At 33.3% G+C, this 20,631-nt stretch overlaps 1 protein-coding gene and 1 long non-coding RNA gene across 2 annotated transcripts in view; one reads left to right on the top strand and one right to left on the bottom strand.

The window, feature by feature from the left end:
- Positions 1 to 5,491: 5,491 nt before the first annotated feature.
- On the bottom strand, positions 5,492 to 10,007 carry LOC134696049 (uncharacterized). Its single transcript, XR_010102889.1, has 2 exons — positions 9,591 to 10,007; positions 5,492 to 6,299 (listed from the first exon to the last, which is right to left on the bottom strand). It is a non-coding gene; the product is annotated as an uncharacterized LOC134696049 (long non-coding RNA).
- A 2,314-nt stretch (positions 10,008 to 12,321) lies between these two features.
- LOC134697249 (uncharacterized) overlaps positions 12,322 to 20,631 on the top strand; it is a 34,210-nt gene continuing 25,900 nt past the window's right edge. Inside the window, exon 1 of the mRNA XM_063559400.1 lies at positions 12,322 to 12,409. The gene's annotated coding sequence lies outside the window, so the exon portion shown is untranslated. The remainder of the gene's footprint in view (positions 12,410 to 20,631) is intronic.

Raw genomic sequence — 20,631 nt, 5'->3', positions numbered from 1 at the left:
TAAAAAATTTAACAAAATCATGTAGTTAGATATATATTTTTTAGTATTGATTGACATAAGAGATTGTAAATATTTCAACAGATTCACGATATATTTTGGAAAATATTGACTCAAATCTTTACTTGCAATCATTTGACTATTATCCGGTTTCCTGTTTTCAGAAAATGTATGATAAAATCTTTGTGTTCGACTCAAAACAGAAATTTCTGGTAATGAAGCTATTTCCGTATACAATATACTTTGTTATGTTTAAAATAGAGTTACTTTTAAGAAATTTTCCGGTTTCGATGAAGGTCCGATAAAGATTTATTTAAGTACATCTGATGGAAGGTTTTTAAAAGTCTTTAAACACTTTTAACGTGTATACTTAAATCGATTCAATCAATTGATGGTAAAAAAATTAACAGATTTCGTCAGAACAGACACTCAAATCAAAGCTTAAATGTGAAAAAAATTACCATATATGTCATAAACCGTCACTTTTCAGAAGTTTTGTGACCGCATTCGTGAACAGTCTCAACCTTTATAAATGTTATGTTCTATTATAAAAAAGAAAATATATTTAAATAATAAACATGAATACTAATCCGGCCACTTTCATTTTAGACAATAACGTCTACAAATTCTACAAATGCTAATATTGTAAAAAAAAATAAAAAAAAATGCATGCATTGATGATACTTTAACCTAATTAATGTGCATTCTATTTTCAAAAACTGCCCATATTTATGTTACAAAAGTATTTAAATTTCTACTTAATACTAGTAGCTTAAAGTTTACACTTTAAACGATTTTTTTAATTTTTTTTTTATTATAAGCAAAAACACAAAAGCTAGTATAAAATCGTTTATTATAAGAAGTCAGACAATGTTTTTTGTCGTATTAAACCTATTATATATCCTGAATAACGATTATTTTTAAAGCAATAGTTTCTACCTAGTAATAAAAATGTTCAAGAATGAAGGTTTCACTGGGAAATAGTAAAACAAATAGTATTTCAAGAGAAATAACCCTAAAAGAGTCATATTATACTGACAATAATATGGGAACAATACAAACAAACATAATCTATCTGATGAGTTAAGCCCTTTTCAACTGATTTTTATAGTTCGTTCTTATGTTGTACTGTTATACCACTGTCCCAGGTTAGGGGGAGGGTTTGGATCCCGCTAACATGTTTAACCCCGCCACATTATTTATGTATGTGCCTGTCCCATGTCAGGAGCCTGTTATTCAGTGGTTGTCGTTTGTTTATGTGTTACATATTTGTTTTTCGTTCATTTTTTTTTTTACATAAATAAGGCCGTTAGTTTTCTCGTTTGAATTGTTTTACATTGTCTTATCGGGGCCTTTTATAGCTGTTTATATGCGGTATTGGCTTTGCTCATTGTTGAAGGCCGTACGGTGACCTATATTTGTTAATGTTTGTGTCATTTTGGTCTTTTGTGGATAGTTGTCTCATTGGAAATCATACCACATATTCTTTTTTTTATATTATAAGTTAACATGTCAAAAATTAAGATACAGCATTTAACATATTATAAGCTTATTATAAATCCCTTTTTAGAAAACAAATATTTCTACAACAACAAACCAAATTTGAAATATAAGTATACACATGAGCAGAGGAAGCCGTGAATGTTGTTTCTTTAATAGAAGTTTTTTTTTGACATATTAATGAAACTAAATAAAAATGTTGGGATTGTTATTGTCCATTTGACTTCTATATATTTGCAGAAAAAATTTCTTAAAAATTCATTTTTATGAATTTATATTTTTTTCCTTGATGTATGTTAATATATGGTATAGACGAACTCTGACTATAATTTCATAATTTTTGGTCAATATTTAAAAAAGTTTCCCATAAGGTCTCTATGTTAATTTTATTTATTGAAGTGTCGATTACCTGATGGAGTAAGTATAAGTAGTGTAACAGCCTTCTAAACAAAACAAAAACAACATACATGTGCTTTTAATGTTTGTTTATTTGTACCATGAATTTTTAAGAAGTTTTTTCTGCAAATATATAGAAGTGAAATGGACAATAATGTAAAAAAACATCATCAATATATCTGAATACGACGCAGGTAGGTTAAGGCACTTTTAAACGTAAAAAGGGGCAAAATATGATATTTCAAGAATAAAATTGTTTTATCAACAATTCATAAATCTTAGTTGTTGAATTTATATATTCATGTAGTAAGGATTCAGTAAACCGAAATTTTGGTCATGATCGCCTAGGTCACGTGACTTCCACAGGGGTAAAATGCCTTAATCAAATTGGCAAAAAGCGGGTTACTACACTGAATAAAAATCAACAAACTTTTTTTTAAACGAATCCCTGTGCTTTCCCGTTGCTTAAAAGTGCTGCGCGATTTTCCAAAAGTGAACATATTAAATTAGAATAGTATTTTTAGTTTGCCCGGCAGCATATAACGTTAAATTTGTACACAGTTTCGTTCTTAATTTGATTACAGTTTCATATTCATTAAGCGCGCAGCACTTTTCTATTAGGTTATAACTATAGCTTTCTATTTCAGTTGACTTTTTTGAGAAATATCGTCTCTGGCAACCCGCTTTTTGTGAATTTAGATTTCGTTTCTATGGTTTCGATAAATTGTCTATGTCATTCAAGCGCACTGACGACTCGAACAAAATCATCAAAGAACCGCAACTCTGTTGTTACAGTTGACGATGCTGGAGTATTTACATTATTAAACCTGTCAACATAAATTGATCTTATTGACAATATCCGTTGAAATCATTTGACCTTTTTAGTAACCGACGATAGTAAAACAAGTTGTGCGTGTTTGACGCACTTCTTCAGGTTTCAACTGTATGTAGAATGTCGAATTTTCCTGGAAAAAGAGACTGACAAAAGTGCAGTTCCACCTTCATAAATAATTTGTATTACCAATCTCTAAGCAAATTTAATCGCTTAAACTTAAAAAAGTAGTCTTATGGTGTATATGTTGGTTGTCTGAGTTCTATATATATATATGTCAGGGGCGGATCCAGCCATTTAAAAAAGAAAGGGGGGTCCCAACCCAGAGTAAAGGGGACTGGGTTCCAACTTACTAGACAAGGATATTCATTTCCAAAATTGATGTCCCAGTCAGTACTGGCATGCAATTACATTTCATCCATCATGTATTTTGTGTACATATATCAAACATCACATTTCATTTTGTGACCAAAACAAATATTTTGTGTTGGTGTTTTACAGTTTTAAAGGTACAGTGGCTTGCTTTAATTTGGTTCATGTCTGTTGACATACATGTATCTGTTTTTTATACATTAGACTGTCAAGTTTCTCAATTGATTTTTTTTTGTCCAATCCATATTTAGTCCACTATTGACACTATTCAGTATGAATTTTTTCATTGTCAAAGGAGGTATTTTCCTATAGTGTAATTACTTAATTATATAGCTATTTCATTAGAACATGCGATTGGTGGATAGTTGTCTCAATTGCAATTATACTACATCTCCTTATTTGATATACAAGACAAATTGCATTAAAGTCTTTTGTGTGACCATGTATTGCTTACACATAGGCGGATCTAGGGGGGAAATTTGGTTGCTTATATATGGAATCACTGAAGCGTGACTGGTACTGGCCCCCTCTTAGGTCAGTCAGTGGGCCCCTACTTATGAAAATTTCTGGATCCACCACTGTAACATGTTTCTTGTTGACTCGGCCCCTCTTTAAAAAAATGTGGATAAACTTAAAATAAAATCAGTTTATCATGTTTATAAAACATGTAAAATCAGGATACCCAGCAATTTTTTTTAAAACTGTAAATACTAGTACTGAAAGTTTTGCATTCATCTAATACACTATTTCCAGTATATGATCATTTATTATTGCAATTATTCAAGAATGGATGTCTTAGCTGTTATTTGCTCTTTGGTTGGGTTGTCGTATTGACATGCATATTCCCCTAATTCCATTCTCAATTTCACTAAAAAATATTTATTTATTGAGATTTCTAATAATTCCTCATAAATGTGCATGTTTCAGTTACAAATGTTTAAGAATGCAAGTTCTTATTATTGCAATATTTACCTAGCCACATTATTCACATTCAATTATTTCTGAATTTTCAGTACTGTACATGTAGTGTTTGAGTGGTTTACAATAGGCAATATGTGGTATGGAACTTTACGGAAGAAAAATAAATAAGCAAAGACAATGATAGAAGTCTCATCTGTGTCTTATTGTGATAATGGAAATGGCAATATTTTATGATTACATGTACAATGTATCTGTATATTTACCACGACTGAAAGTATGTTTTCTGCCCAAATACAGTCTAATGGAACATACTTCAAGTTCAACTTTTACTGGGATTCATGTTTAGTACATGTACCAGATTGTTGCTTTATATATGTTTAACTTCTTTAAATATTTCTTTATGAGTCCTTGTGCATGTTTTGTGTGTTTTACACCAATCAAGTTTGATTGAGCTATTAATATATATATTTTTTTTCTTTTTTCTGCATTGTCTACATACATGACTGAGTTTGAACTTTGTCAATTGCTGGTATTCATTGATATCTACATGTCATTCATGTTGACAGACACCCTTTACCATATAGTAGATTCTTTTAAATACAATGTATATTACAAGAATATAAAAATCCTAAATTAAGCTGGTGAATGTACATGAAACTTACCGTAACATTAGACTTAAAAGTACATGGTACCACCTTCTATTGAACAACCTGCATCTCAAACTTTGAACCTGTATTCACCATTGCATGTTATATTTGTCATTATTTACATAATTTTCTAAGGATTTCTCAAGGTTGATTTTTTTTCTGGTTTCTTTTTATTGAATGTTGTACTGCAACACCCTCAATTGTTAAAGGCAGTACAATTTTCAAGGCCGAGCATTTCAGCTAACTGACTATGTTGTATAAAATTTGCTCGTAGTTGTAGGCCTAACACTGACCTTTATTTTTTTTATTTTTACATCATTTAGTTGCTTGCCCGTGTTAGGGAGAGTTGTCTCATTAGCAATGAAACCATGTTAATTTTGTATGTACCCATACATGTAGATCATATGCCCTTTCTTCATCTGATATACATGATATATGTTAATTTCACAGAAAAACTCTCAAAAACAGGTTTACTATCACATGACTATTGTCACATTGGCAATCATACCACATCTTCTTTTTATATTTACTATGTCACATTTTATGTGCCAGTCTCTCAACATGCTTGAGCTAAAGCTTATGTTGTCCTTTTTAAGTTGCTGTCTGTCATTATTTGTTAATTTGAGTATTCACGGTAGCATAACTCATGTACAAATGTAATTGTATGTATAAATGCAAATGATAAAGGGTTTTACTCATTGTTGAAAGCTGTACAGTAACCTATAAATAGTTGTGATGAACATGATGAAACATCCAAGAACTTTCATAAAAATCTGAAATCAAACTGGCCTAATTGCTCATGAAATTGTCATGTAAGAACATTGCATGAATAGAAATATTTAATCAAATTAATGTTTTGATATACATGCTTGACAAAAATTTATGGATGATGTTACTGTTCAAATGTTGATACTGCTGTTCTTATGAACATAATGTAAATTTACAGTTATCTATAACATTTAGCCCTGTTTTGTTGGTCTTCTGTCCGTAATAAATTGCACATGTAATTTTTCCACTATACAGGTACAACACTGTACAAAGTACATGTATAAAATGTATGTGCACACATTCTTTTTAATCAAATTGTAATTGTTGAGATTAATCTCTGTCTGACATGTCTGTGTTCATGTTGAAATTAGAACTGGTCACCTTTGACCATCCTTTACTGCTGTGGAACGATCTCTACGAGGCTGCTACAAGATGTTGAATTACTTTATAGATTACATGAGGTTTTTTCTCTACACATGTTTCCATCTGTCATTCTGTAGGTTCCGTTAATTTTACAATTTAACAGTCACTTTCTGCATTCTATTTAAATGGAGGGTTTTCTTTCTGTCCAGAAAAAAACAGGCAAGAAAAAGTGGGTGTCAAAAACTGGGTCCTCCTTTCACCTTCAAGCTGAGTCTTACTATATTGTTTTTAATCATTTTTAACATGCTGTTTGACATCACCATGATCACACTGTGGAACTTCTGGTTGGAAAGTTATCTTTACTCAATTTCAAAAAGTTATGTTGCTGTGAATTACACATTGTTGTCCATGTTTTCTGTTCATATATCCTGCAGTCATGTATTGCAATGTAAATGTAAGGCAAGTATCCTTTCATTTTTGTTCTCATCATTGTCATCTTGAACCTGTAATACAAAAAGTTACAATTGACAATTGTGTACACCAAAAAAAATCCAGTAAGCATGCAGTACATGTATAACAGTATTACTGATAAAAATATTTTTCATATATAAATATGAAGGACTAATTATCAATGATTATATTGTAATCCAAACTTACATGCAAAACTTCTGTGAAAAGAGATGTGTTAAAAACTTAACAATATCCACCTAACATTTTGTAAAATACTCACCAACTATCAAAATAACAAGTTTTTGCAAAATAAAAATAACTCCGCTACATTATGTGTGTATGTAAATATATGTGCCTGTCTCATTTGAACATGTTGAATTGTTTCACATTGTAGTTTCGGTGTCTTTTATAGCTGACTATGCGGTATGGTCTTTGCTAATTGTTCAAGGCCCCTACCGTGACTTAAAGTTGTTAATTTGTGTGTCATTTTGTTCTCTTCTGGAGAGTTGTCATTTTTGCATTCATACCACATCTTCTTTTTCATATTAGATAATTTAATTTAAGTCAAAGCAAAATGAATTTAAATTTATGTATGCATGTTTCCAGTCTCCGATTTGAAACATAAAGGTTCAGGTAGGTAATTCGCCTTTTCCCGAATCTATATATAGGACTATATGGGTAAATGGTAAGCTCATTGTTCGTACACCAAACTGAAAATAATGCCACATCATTGGATGGAATTCAAATATTTCGTACGTGTGAAGCCAATCACAACTTTTTGGTGAACACTTTTGAAAATATTAGCCAGAATGCATATAAGAGTTCGAAACAACAAATCTATTTTACGTCTTATTTTTTAAAATTATTATACAATTACATTTCAGAACAGTGAATGTTCTAATTTCCAAGCCTATACCAAATAAGCATTAAACAACATATATACACATGTAGCAACCCAGTGTTGCAATTGTTTTAGGCGAAGCATAAAATATTAGATTTTGACAATATTCATGATATTAAAGCTTGATTTACCACAAGTTTGTACCCTGACATTTTTTTAATTTATGACGTGTTTTTCCCTGTACACCAAAAAATAATTGAATAATAGATGTTGTATATGTGCGCCAAAGAGACAAATCACCATCAAAGTCATAATCCAGTTGGGAACCACCCCACAATGTTATAGAATATTATATATAGTTATTATATATTTTTTTGTAAAAAAAACCCCACTTTTTAGTACAAAACGCCTTATATTTTCTGAAAGAACTATATAGAGGGGGACAGGTCTTTTATCAGGACTCCGGGATCGGTGTTTTTAAGCTCGGGATTTTGGGATTGACCCTTTCAGGATCCGGGAATTCTTTTTTATGAATTTGGGGATTTCATTTATTTTAAATTCAGGACCTCGGGATTGCGAGTTTGTTTAAGCCCGGGATTTCGGGATCAGGACCCCTCCTACCCTCCCTCTATACAGCTATCTGGTATTAAATGGTCAAAACTTGTCCATATGTTTTGTTTTACTTCTGGACTTAACATGTTTAATTAACTAAAAAATATCATTTACTTTTATATTATTCAGAAAGTGTGGACGCCTCTTTTAGAAAAGTTGTTTCAAATATGATGTAGTTTTCCTTGTTTTAAGTAAAACATTCTAAGCTTTTCCAAGGATTTTTATAGTAGCACCATACAAACCCTTGCTTTATTCTATTTTTCTTTTCTATAACAGTAAAATAACCTCTTACTTGAGGAAGGGTTCTTCCCAACCTGATAATTACAAATTCATTTATTGGCCTTTTACACAGGCTAGGGCTATTAATTTACCCAGACTTAAAAGCATGCTATAAGGGCATAAGGGACCCCAACATAACTAGTGTACACAATTCAAACAAGAAAACAAACAATCTAATTAAATATATATATATACAAACTGAGAAATTACAGGCTATGAACCAAATCAACAAACTACTGAACGACAAGCCCCCAAATCAATCCTCACAGGTACATACACATGCAGCGAGTAATCAGTATGGGTTGTTTTGTTCTGCTGGCATACAATATATTTGCAATTCTGACAACGAACATATTTTGTAAGTAAGGGGAAGGAAACAAATGTTCAGGCATTTTTTTCTGTTATATATTTATATCGTAGTACTCTCACTTGGGATATATAGCATGTATAGGTTTAATTATTAATAAAAAAATTGCACAATATATTTATACAGTGTGGTCGGGTGCTTATAGTTTTTAAACAATAAATACAGGTAAGACAGTGATTTGAAAACAAGTGTTAATATCTTTTTATAATATTTACATAAAATGATGTGGGAAATGGACATGATTGCATTTCCAAATGCAGTACAAATGCAGTAAGGGTGATAAAAAAATAAATAACAAATTTCCTGTTATGAAACAAATAGTTGGGGGCGGGTTGGTTGGTCAAACAAGGAATAAAATTGGTGTGGCCTATACACATGTTACTTATCCATAAAGACTGACAAGTATAGCAACACAATAAACCTTATTCTGGTAGTACAAAATGTTGAACATAAAGAACTTCTGTAGCTGTCTCTTAATATATGATTATGTACACAAAAAATGTACAAAGTCAAATGAATGTACACCCTACATCTCCTTTTATTCATATACATATTTTAAAAGAACTAAAACATGTATATATGTACAAAGAAGCATACAGAATAAAATAAGGGTATATATTGTATATATAAGATTTACACTTGGGTACAGGACAAACAGAGGCGGATTTAAGGGGGGGGCTTATGTTTTTTTTACACCAACAAGTGAAACTATAGCATAACAAATTTCCTGGACAGCTCATGGGTATCTGTATCTGTATGGGTACGTCGTAGCTACCAATTCTGGCTTTTATACAACGGGAGTGAAGGCGCCGTCGATTTATTGACGTTTCGCGAGAGCAGATTTAAAGCTCTCTACACTAGTTGCGCGTACAATAGTGTCTTCTAGATGGTTCCAATTTACTATTGTGGACACAAAGAATGAATTTGAATGTTGCGGTGTTTTACTAGTAGGAATGTCAAAACACCTGGTATTTTAAACTTCACCTAAATTGCACATAAACACTGTGGACCATAAAATGACTTGCAATTAAGACAGTTCATGTTTGGATGGAGAGTTGTCTCATTGGCACTCACACCACATCTTCCTATATCTACATACATGGTTTACTATGCAATTCCTTGGTTCAGGGATAATTTCTAAAACAGATGGAAAAAAGGGGGAGAATTTCAACTTCAAGGGTAGATTTTTGTCAAAATGAAGATAGTCGGCTACAGAAAACAGCAAAAAGACGACAGAATACTTACTCATAGTCAAGTTATGGCGTACAATTCGGCTTGTAAGCTGAAATCCTTGGGTATATGGGCCATTATTCGCCTCTTGCAACAAAAAAAATCCGTCCGTTCAAAACATGTGGATTTCAAGCTTCCTGTTGAATCGGTTTTCCAAATAAGGAAAACAAGCCACGCCTCCGTTGCGAGATCGACAAGTAGGATTTTCATACAATACAAGTTATGGCTTGAAAAATAATGTGACATATAATTTTTATTTTCAACAAATTATCATTATTTATCTAATTCTACATAGTTTATCAATAAAAAGATCAAAATACAAGAGCGATTGACGACCAGAGAACTGAAGCGGACAGCGTCGTCACTATGGAGACGCAACGTTACTCATTAATATTCATGAGCATCACAAGAGTTATTTGCCCCTGAAAAAAATGCCTTAACATACCCGCGGAAATTAAATAATCTGGCTTCTATAATCTTTTATTTTTGACAAGTGTTTGAAGAAACTCCGTTTCATAGGAAAATAAGAAGGGGTCGCCAAGGAAAAGTGTACAGTTGGTTCCATTATAATGCCGACAATTTGTTGAAAACGTCTACCTCAACATTAAAAAAAATATTGTCATAAGAAACTCCAGCATACTAATCACTTATCCCTCTGGGTAGCTTGTTTTAACAATTTTGGTCACTATTAACAAGATATTCAATACAACTATGAAGTGTATATTTTCATATTTCAATTCCACATATTAGGATATATAAACACCTTAAGACATTCAAGAATATCACTGTCCAAAGAAAGGAAACAATTAGGTGATAAATAAGAATGCATTTAGCTATTTAGTCGAAAGATCTGGATCTGACCTGCTAAAAGAGATCAATGAAATACTCAACCCCCCCCCCCCCAAAAAAAAAGGAGACTCACAATATAACACTACTTAAAGCAAATGTCAATACTTTTCATTACTTTTTACCCGAAGCATTTCTTTATTTCCTTGGTTTTTAGGTGAAGCAAATATTATAAACTATTACTTCACTTTAAACTATTCTGTTCATCATTGTTTCAGTGGTTTCGCCTTTTGAGTCACAAAAAAAATTACATACTTATCAAGATATGCTTTACTGTACTGGATGATTGTCTTCACGTCTATTGACAGGAATTCTTCCACTTAAACTAAATTATGAAACAGGAATAGGTGATCACTGCTCACAAGGAAGCTATTAAACCAAGAGTTCCAAATGTGAAGTTGAAATTATCCCTTCCTAAAATTATTTACGGACGCCATCACGAGTTGGTTGACCGTTATGGAATAACCGTTTCACAAATGATATCGGATTTGTTCCTTACGTCGTAACTACAATCCCCTTCCCTTTCATGAATATGACCTACCGAATTAGCCTTTTTACCGGATTTGATATCACATAAGCAACACGATGGGTGCCACATGTGGAGCAGGATCTGCTTATCTTTCCGGTACACCTGAGATCACCCCCAGTTTTTGGTGGGGTTCGTGTTGTTTATTCTTTAGTTTTCTATGTTGTGTCATGTGTACTGTTGTTTTTCTGTTTGTCTTTTTTTCATTTTTAGCCATGGCGTTGTCAGTTTGTATTAGATTTATGAGTTTGACTATCCCTTTGGTATCATTCGTCCCTCTTTTATATTTGTTTTGGCTGAGCAAATTAAACTTGTTTTTTTTGTCATTCTTCTTAACCTCATAGTTCGTGGGTTGTCCCATGTTTTTGCTTGTGTAGACGTTCTATATTTTACAAAAGATTTGTACATATGTTATTGGCTCATTTACAATCTAAATGTCGTACCTTGTACCCTTTGTTCTATGACCATCCTAGAGATAGGGGTCATGTTGAATATGTTTATGTCGCTTGGAGGTTAAAGCAGTTAGTCAATAGTACGGTTATTCCAAGAATGTATGTATTTTGTTTTGATTTCCTCAAACAAAAATTTAATAATGTTTAAAAAGTACATTGAATTTTGCTTAGATTTGATCATATTATTTATTTATTTAACATCTTTAAAAACCTTAAACAGGTGTTTTCGGTGGACCAGGATTTGCTACCATTCAGGAACACTTGCAGTTACAAAGTTCAGTCTTTAGTATTCTATGCAATTGTTTGGTAGACTGTTACTTGTCTCTATTACGCCGTTTTCCGTTGATTTTGAATGATCTCTTTCGTATATTTTATCTTTTAAAAAAATTAAAATCAGACAATCGGGATATTAACACTTTTAACTTATTAACAATAAATCATTTGCATCGATCATCCCGGTGGGAAGTTGTCAAGAACACAGTATTATTTTATCTAGGGGTTTCACTTTATAGACGCAATTTTTTATTAGTCTTACATGTCTTAACTTCAAGGTTAAGCGAGCAAATTTATTTAATAATTGATTTTTACTTTTTTTTTACTTTACACCTAGCTCATGCGGGTCTTTTATATATATCTGATCTTATTGCTGTGTTCACAATTGATACTCTACGTATTTCACCTGTATCGGTGTGGACAATTCCATGTTTATATCACATGACATTTCCGCGGGAATTTCTTCTATTGAGACCGTACCAATGGATGCAGTGGCGGATCCAGAGGGGGGGTTCCGGGGGTCCGCACCCCCCCCTTTATTTTGGCCGATCAATGCATTTGAATCGGGACATATGTTTGCACCCCCCTGCACCCCCCCTTTGCCCTGGGCTAGCACCCCCCCTTTCGAAAATACCTGCATCCGCCACTGGGATGTGTATTGTGAAATATATTGTTCTCTGTGTGTATATTTTTGATGAATTGATGGTCACGTTTTCTACAACATAGTTAGATGTCAGGTTTGTACACATTTATAGTCTCTACACTAGTCTATATTCAAAACTGAAGCCAGTGAACCACAGGCACTTGTCTCAGAATTTTTTTTCCCTATATACCTTATTATAACGTGTTATAATAAGGTATATAGGAATTTTTTTTTCTGAGACAAGTGCCTGTGCAGTGAACTGGTGCAGGGATACATGTGCTGCATAATCCCATCACAGTTCAGGGACATAATTTTCAACCAACAAATTTTTTTTTAATATTTTATCACCTAAAATATTTTTTTTTGGATCTAATGTCATTCGTACCAACTGATAACATTTATTTTAGGTGGGCAAATATCCACTTTTTGATATGGGACGAGCTCTGACGTCCCACAGCAGCTTGTCTTGCGAAACAGCCTTTGGACGTCAGAGTAATCTCGGACTAAGATGTGAAAAACTCGACTATCAAAGTAGAATCAAGCAATAGGGAGGTACACTCAAAGGTACACCCCACCCCCATCCTTATTTTTATCTAGAAAAGGACTGGGAGCCGGAGGGGTATAACCTACATGTATGGTAAATGAACGAGGTGTTACATTATTGTCATTTGCATAAATCATCACTGTTTTCTCGTGGTCACATGATAATCTTTGAAAATGAAAGGCAAAATGCAGAAATCGATTAGTCACTGTGAAAACTGTCCAATAATGAGAAAATAAAGGTTGGCAAGAAGTTGAAACTTACATAAATGAACAGAAAAATGAACAGATTGATGCCCAATATATATAATTCGAAGGCCGTCAGTCGGCACCAGAAGCGACGAAGCAGTGCATCTATTTTGGGTGGGCAAATATCCACTTTTTGATATGGGACGAGCTCTGACGTCCCACAGCTTCATTTTGTCCGGCAAAACAGCCTTTGGACGTCAGAGTAATCTCGCACTAAGATATGACATCCTCGACTATCACAGTAGAATCAAGCAATAGGGAGGTACACCCAGGCAAAGGTACACCCCACCCCATCCTTATTTTTATCTAGAAAAGCACTGGGGCGGGGTGTTTATAAGGTCGTTCTATGTTAACGAATTTCATTCATATTCACATCGATAAATTAAGAGTAAACGTCAATGAGGACCCAATGGCTCAGAAAACAAAACGACATATAGGGCAATAATCAGTCTTCATGACTATACTATATATAAAAATATTAATTTTTGCGAAGCATTTAGGTCACGGAAATTCCAAAATATGGCATCAGTAAGGAGAGTTGTAAAAAAATGTGAATACACAGAACCCCAATCCAACTTATCTTTAGCTTAAAGTATTCATCATTTTCTATTTTATATGAACTAACAATATTCCATTTTTCTAAAATTCCAATTAAAATGTGACAAAATCTGAGTTAAAATAGGTCGAATGCCCTTAATGAACATTCCCTGATTAGTTGAAGTACTGTGGCGTCGATGTAAAGCATAAAAGCCTTGATGTGAAGCACACGCTTCACGTGAATAAGGAGAGTTTTTCAAATAATGGGAGTACACAGACCCTCAATCCAATTTTATGTATTGCTGAAAATAATCAAGTGTTCATAATTTTTTGTTTTAATTTTGCTATTAACATCCCTTTTTAGCTCACCTGGCCTAAAAGGCCAAGTGAGCTTTTCTCATCACTTGGCGTCCGTCGTCCGGCGTCCTGCGTCTGTCATCTGTAAACTTTTACAAAAATCTTCTCCTCTGAAACTACGGGGCTAAATTTAACCAAACTTGGCCACAATCATCATTGGGGTATCTAGTTTAAAAATTGTGTCCGATGACCCGGCATACCAACCAAGATGGCCGCCACAGCTAAAAATAGAACATAGGGGAAAATATCGTTTTTGGCTCATAACTCAAAAACCAAAGCATTTAGAGCAAATCTGACATGGGGTTAAATTGTTTATTAAGTCAAGATCTATCTGCCCTGAAATTTTCAGATGAATCAGAGACAACCCATTGTTAGGTTACTGCCCCTGAATTGGTAATTTTAAGGAAATTTTGCTGTTTTTGGTTATTATCTTGAATATTATTATAGATAGAGATAAACTGTAAACAGCGATAAAGTTCGACAAAGTAAGATCTACAAATAAATCAACATGACCAAAATGGTCAATTGACCCCTTTAGAAGTTATTGCCCTTTATAGTCAATTTTTAACCAGTTTTCGTAAATCTTAGTTATCTTTTAGAAAAATCTTCTCCCCTGAAACTACTGGGCCAAATTAAAGCAAACTTGACCACAATCATCATATGGGTATCTAGTTTTTAAATTGTGTATGTTGACCCGGCATACCAACCAAGATGGCCGCCACAGCTAAAAATAGAACATAGGGGTAAAATGCAGTTTTTGGCTTATAACTCGAAAACCAAAGCATTAAGGGAAAATCTGACAGGAAGTGAATTTGTTTATCAGGTCTACATCTATTAGCTCTGAAGTTTTAAGATGAATCGAATTACCGGTTGTTAGGTTGCTGACCCTGAATTGGTAATTTTAAGGAAATTTTGGCGTTTTTTGTTATTATCTTGAATATTATTATAGATAGAGATAAACTGCAGACAGCAATAATGTACAGCAAAGTAAGACCTTAAAATAAGTCAATATGACCAAACTGGTCAATTGATCCCCTAAGGAGTTATTGCCCTTTATAATCAAATTTTAACAATTTTCATAAAATTCATAAATTTTCAATTACATTTTCCACTGAAGCTATTGGGCCAAGTTCTTTATAGATAGAGATAATTGTAAGCAGCAAGAATGTTTATAAAAGTAAGATAGATCTACAAACACATCCCCATCACCAAAACACAATTTTGTCATAAATCCATCTGTGTCCTTTGTTTAATATTCACATAGACCAAGGTGAGCAACACAGGCTCTTTGGAGCCTCTAGTCTTCTATAATTCCGATTTAAATATGTGAAACCCCATAATAAAATAATGAAAATAGATGGCCTCAATGATTTAAAAGCAACGCAAAAAATTCCGTTAATATGTTGAAGTCATAAGAAACCTCAATTCAAAAAAATAATGCATATGTTTTTTCATAACTCAATGGATAGTTTTCATTATAAAACTTAATCTGTACATATACTTTTTTCTGAAGAAAATTCTTTAATTTATTCATATTTAGAAGAAGTTTACTTTATTTTAATTGGTTCCTTTCAGGAACCAATTCCCCCCCCCCCCCCCCCACACATATTTTCCGTATGCAAAGTGACCTCAGTGTGACCCATCTCGTAAAAATCCGGTGATTACAATACGCTGGAAAGTAAATCAAACTGTGTTAAAATTAGATTTATTCATATACAAATTATGATTTGTTGTTAGTTTTCATTAACACAAGTCTGTCTACACTTTATCAGTCTGTCTACATGTTTATCAGTTTATGTTCTAATTCACTTGTTCAAACGAACATAAAGTATTTATGTGCACATCGCTACTTATTTTCTAAAACCTTCTTCAAACCCAAACTGTATACTATATATTTTGTAATAAAATAAAGAAACACATTTCTGATTTTGTCCAGCACGGTGACCATGTCCATTTTATTAAACATTTATTTATACAAACTAAATCATCATTAATTTTCATTCTCCACCAAAACATTGGATTCACTGAATGCAAATGCGTAACGTCCACTAAATAAAAAATATTCATGGTACCCTGGCCTTACAGAATATCTAAAAATAAACAAATATCATAATTAATACACAACCATCCAATTGATCTCTGAACTACATAACAATTCTACACTACTGTAAATATGTCTACACTGTTGTAGTAATCAACGTAGTGGTCACCGCCTAACCTCGATAACTGAAAAACGTGCTCCTTTACTTGTATACTACCCGCCAAATCTAAACCGGTTCTTACAATAGGTACTACGAGTCTAAAAATAACTACGCGTAGAGCACATAAATATATTTATTACCGTATTACCGTATCACCATGGTGATACGGTCTGATTAGTCAGAGGCTAAACGTCAGGTTCGGGTAAATCTGTTTACGGTATTTCTGTTATTTCATTGGTTATAAATACTATCTAATGGCTGCTTCGTGGCTGCTTCCGGAATGATTCTGGGGGAAATGAAGGTCATTTTAACGTCTGATTGGCTATTAATGAGTGGCATGCATTATATGTTCCACGCGTCCGTAAGTGGGGTCGGATTGAAATCATGATATTAGGTTATAGGTACCTGTTACCTAATCTGTAAGTTCCGCCTCTGTCAGGCGCACCACCATACGGTGTAACTTGGGAGTTGCTATATACAGGGGCTCAATCACACCTTAACTACATGATTTATTATGGTTTCATCAAGAATTTTATGTTAACCATGTATAAACAAATAGTAACCATAAATGGGAAGTTAATATATACTTTAATGGGAAGTTAATATATATTTTAATGGGAATTTAAATTTTCTTAAATCACGGGAAATTTAATATATAAACTTTACGGTAAATATGTACATGACTCCACTCTTGGCTTATTCATAGTTCTACTTGCACAGTTCAAAACAGTTCATCACATGGAATTAATCACAGTTTCAAGATTATTGTCAATTGAATAATGATGATAACTAGGTAATTTGAAGTAGCGAAGCTCTTCTTTGATGTAGTCTATAACAATAACCTCTAGATACACATTCAATTTTAGAGATGTTGGATTCGTCTAGGAATTCAAAGGATGAACAGTCAATAATAACTTTGAGTTGTAAGTCTTCTGATGATAATATTTCATTATACACTTCCATATTAACACAGTCATATAGCTTTACTAGTATAATATTTAAGAAATGTTCCTGTATGTCTCTCAATTTTTCACAATATAGAAGGAAATGTTTAATGTCTTCACTTCCTTTGCCACATAATTTACATGCTGAATTAGTTCCACCAGATCTGTCGAACTTAGCTCTGTCATGCTGTAAGGTATAAGTTCCACACATGATTTTTGCTTTTATGCTGGCCATAGTTGAAGTAAACGGCTCTGTTCCACAGCTATCCCAGACATTGTGGGTTTTTCCTTGAGTGATATTATTGACATTTAAAAACTTTAGAGATGACTTTGATTTTACATCAGATTTTAGAAGATCAATCCAATACGAAGAGATAGATTTTCTTACAATATTTTTCCACTCGATTTTCCCCGGAGGCACATTAATAAGATCATGTGGTGATGGTAAGCCATACTGTTCTGTCAAGTCAATAATTTTGACAAACCAACTATTTGAATCCCTTGGCATTACAGCCAATTGTCTTATAGCAACATCACGCTCGACAGAACCATGGTTTCTGATGATATTACCGAAAAAATTCAGCATACGCTTATGCAATTCAGCCTCAACTGGAATTTGACCGAGAAGTAAGTAGACAGCACTAGTGGAAGTGCGCTCTGGCAAATGCTGGATCTGCTTTAAAAGCTTGGTGTAATATACGGAGAGTAATTTCATATCGGAGACAGAAAGTATTATGGAGTCTAATCCATACAAAAGTCTGGGTAGCACATAAATTTTCACCAGGTGCATAGAGATTTTAGGGTTAAGTCCATTCAAACCATGGAGCCCAGCTCCCATGAGGGCATACACTGTTTTCCTAGCTGTCTGAATTCTATTAGGTACACAGTCTTTCACACCATATTTAGAATTGACATCATGATCAATACCAAGATGAGTCGCTTTAACAGAATTTTGAAGAGGTTGACCATTCAGTGTAAATAAATGTTCAGTTTTACTTCCATATTGTAGAGTACATGACTTCTGGCTACTAATTATGTAGCGATGTTTATTTGCATAATCAGACAAGACATTTAACATTGTTTGCATCTCATACGGGTTGTTGGAAATCAGAGTAACATCATCGGCAACAGTGGGTATTCCACAGTAAATAGAACCCAAGTGAGCACCAAGACCATTCATTTCAAATGTTTTCAGTAGTGTGTTTATGAAGACCTTATAGGCAGTCGGGGACCAAACTCCACCCTGGCGAACACCCTGGAATTCGTGAACTGGTTTTGATTTAATACTTTGCCACATTACAGAGGACTCCAAGTTCTTATACCACTCATTGAATAGTAACCAATTGTCACCGGTCATTCCACCTTTATACATCTCTCTCATTAGCCCAGAGTGCCACACAATATCAAAAGCTTTTTGAGCATCACTAAACGTTATAATTAATTGTTTTTTTAATTTCTTAGCTTCAGCCTTGAGTTCAGTTAAGATTAATGCTGCTACCGAAGGACATTCCCCAACTGTGAAGCCTTTTTGCAACCGACTTTGCTTATCTTTAATAATGTTCACATTTTTTGATAGATGAAGTTTTTCCACAACTTTTCCAATAGTACTTGTTACGGTAATTTTACGATAAGAGTTAGGCATTTCTCTAGGTTTGCCCCCGTTTTTGAATACTGGATAACATATACCACTTTTTAAATTAGATGGGAGGTTAATATGTTGAAATATAAAGTTTACTAATTTCACTATAATTTTAATAACAGGTTGACCACCATATTTCAAATGTTCAATGGTAATACCTTGTTCATCAGCTGCTTTTCCATTTTTGAAAGACATTATACACTTTCCCACATCATCCTCAGATAAAAATTCTAGGGGTTCTTTATTACTGTTAAAAAGATCCTGTAGTATTTTTACATCATCTTCGACCAATTGTTTATAGCTGTTATCAAAAAATTCATTGTCAAAAGGGGTAGACAGCTCTTGGAAATAGTCAGCCCATGTTTCACAAATGGCTATAGAGTCACTAAAAATCTTGTCATTATATCTAAGAACAGATGTTGATATATAGTTGTGGTCCCGTTGGCGTTTAATAAGTTTATAAAATTGTTTTTGATCAGTTTCACGAAGTTCCATTATATTGATAAGGTTGTCTTGACGTTTAGATGCTTCAAGCTGTCGCTGAGCCGACCCGAGATCTTTTTTCGTTTGTTTCAATTCATTAAAATATTTGTTATCTTTGCTTTTTGGTTGACCAGCTTGTTTCCATTTCCAAAAACAATGTTTCTCTTTCCTAATAATATCCACAATATGTGGAGGCCAAACTCTGCCTTTCCTACGAGTACGTGATCCAGAATTTTGTTTAGATGGGACAAGCTCCCTAGCTGTGTCAGTAACAATTTCACACAAATTATCTATAAAAATATCAAGCGATTCCAAATCTAAATTTTGGAGTTCAGAGTCAAGTTTATGGCTCAATTTTCTTTCATATTCATTAGTGTCAATTTTATTCCAGTCAATTTTCCGCACACACTTGTTATCTGAGTTAATCGACTCATCAATAGACTTTTCCATTGGAACAGTTATAGTAATTGGATCATGTGTAGAGGTGTTACACAGCTCTCTTGTCAGTACGTTATAGGATGTCACAATATCAGTATTAAGAATAAAGTAATCAATTTGTGAAGAGTCTTTCCCATTAAAATGAAAAAAAGTATCTTGTTCTTTACAAAGTTTAGGTAAAGAGAGATTATGTTCATTGGCAAATAGTTTAAAGATATTATTATGATAAAGTGTTCATTTGCTATAGTGATTAGTTATGATGATAACTCGCGACAAACTGTCAATTTGGTGCAGATTATATAATCATGTGACAATGTGATGATTTTATTGTGAAATAATGTTGCTATTTTGGTAAGAAACTGTACATTTATGTATTATTGCTATTCTCTAAAAATAGAACAGTCATGTGTATAATTTACACTTTACACTGCGTATTAAAACGGTTAAATGATTGGGATACTTTTGTGTTCGATTTCTTCGTATAAAGCTTATATTTTTAATAGTAAATACACAACACGTATGCTCTATGTATAAAACTAATAACCATTTATTTTTTCATTGCTTGGACATATTGATTAGAAAATATTATTATCACGGAATTTACCGAAGATGTAATTTCGTTTTCAGCACTTTCATCGCTTCATTGATTTCTGGTGTAAATAAACAAACCCGACGATATTGATTGAAAAATTACAAGGTGAGCAATGTGTGCAAAGAAGCCTACACCAAGCATCAATGATCATGGTATTGTTATTGGCAAGGGTTTCAGTGCACTATAGGATACTATAGTGTCAGCTGTTGCAAATTATATAATTTAGCGTTTTACAATGCACAGCTTCATATTTGACAATGACCCCCAAGGCAATCATTTATACGATCCTTCCAATCCCAAAAATCTTGCAACACAGTGTACCCAAAAAGATGTTTG

This window comes from Mytilus trossulus, chromosome 14 (assembly GCF_036588685.1).
Source record: "Mytilus trossulus isolate FHL-02 chromosome 14, PNRI_Mtr1.1.1.hap1, whole genome shotgun sequence".
Lineage (NCBI taxonomy): Eukaryota > Metazoa > Mollusca > Bivalvia > Mytilida > Mytilidae > Mytilus > Mytilus trossulus.
Note: the sequence above shows the minus strand (reverse complement) of the source record. Positions and strands in the feature narration are given on the sequence as shown.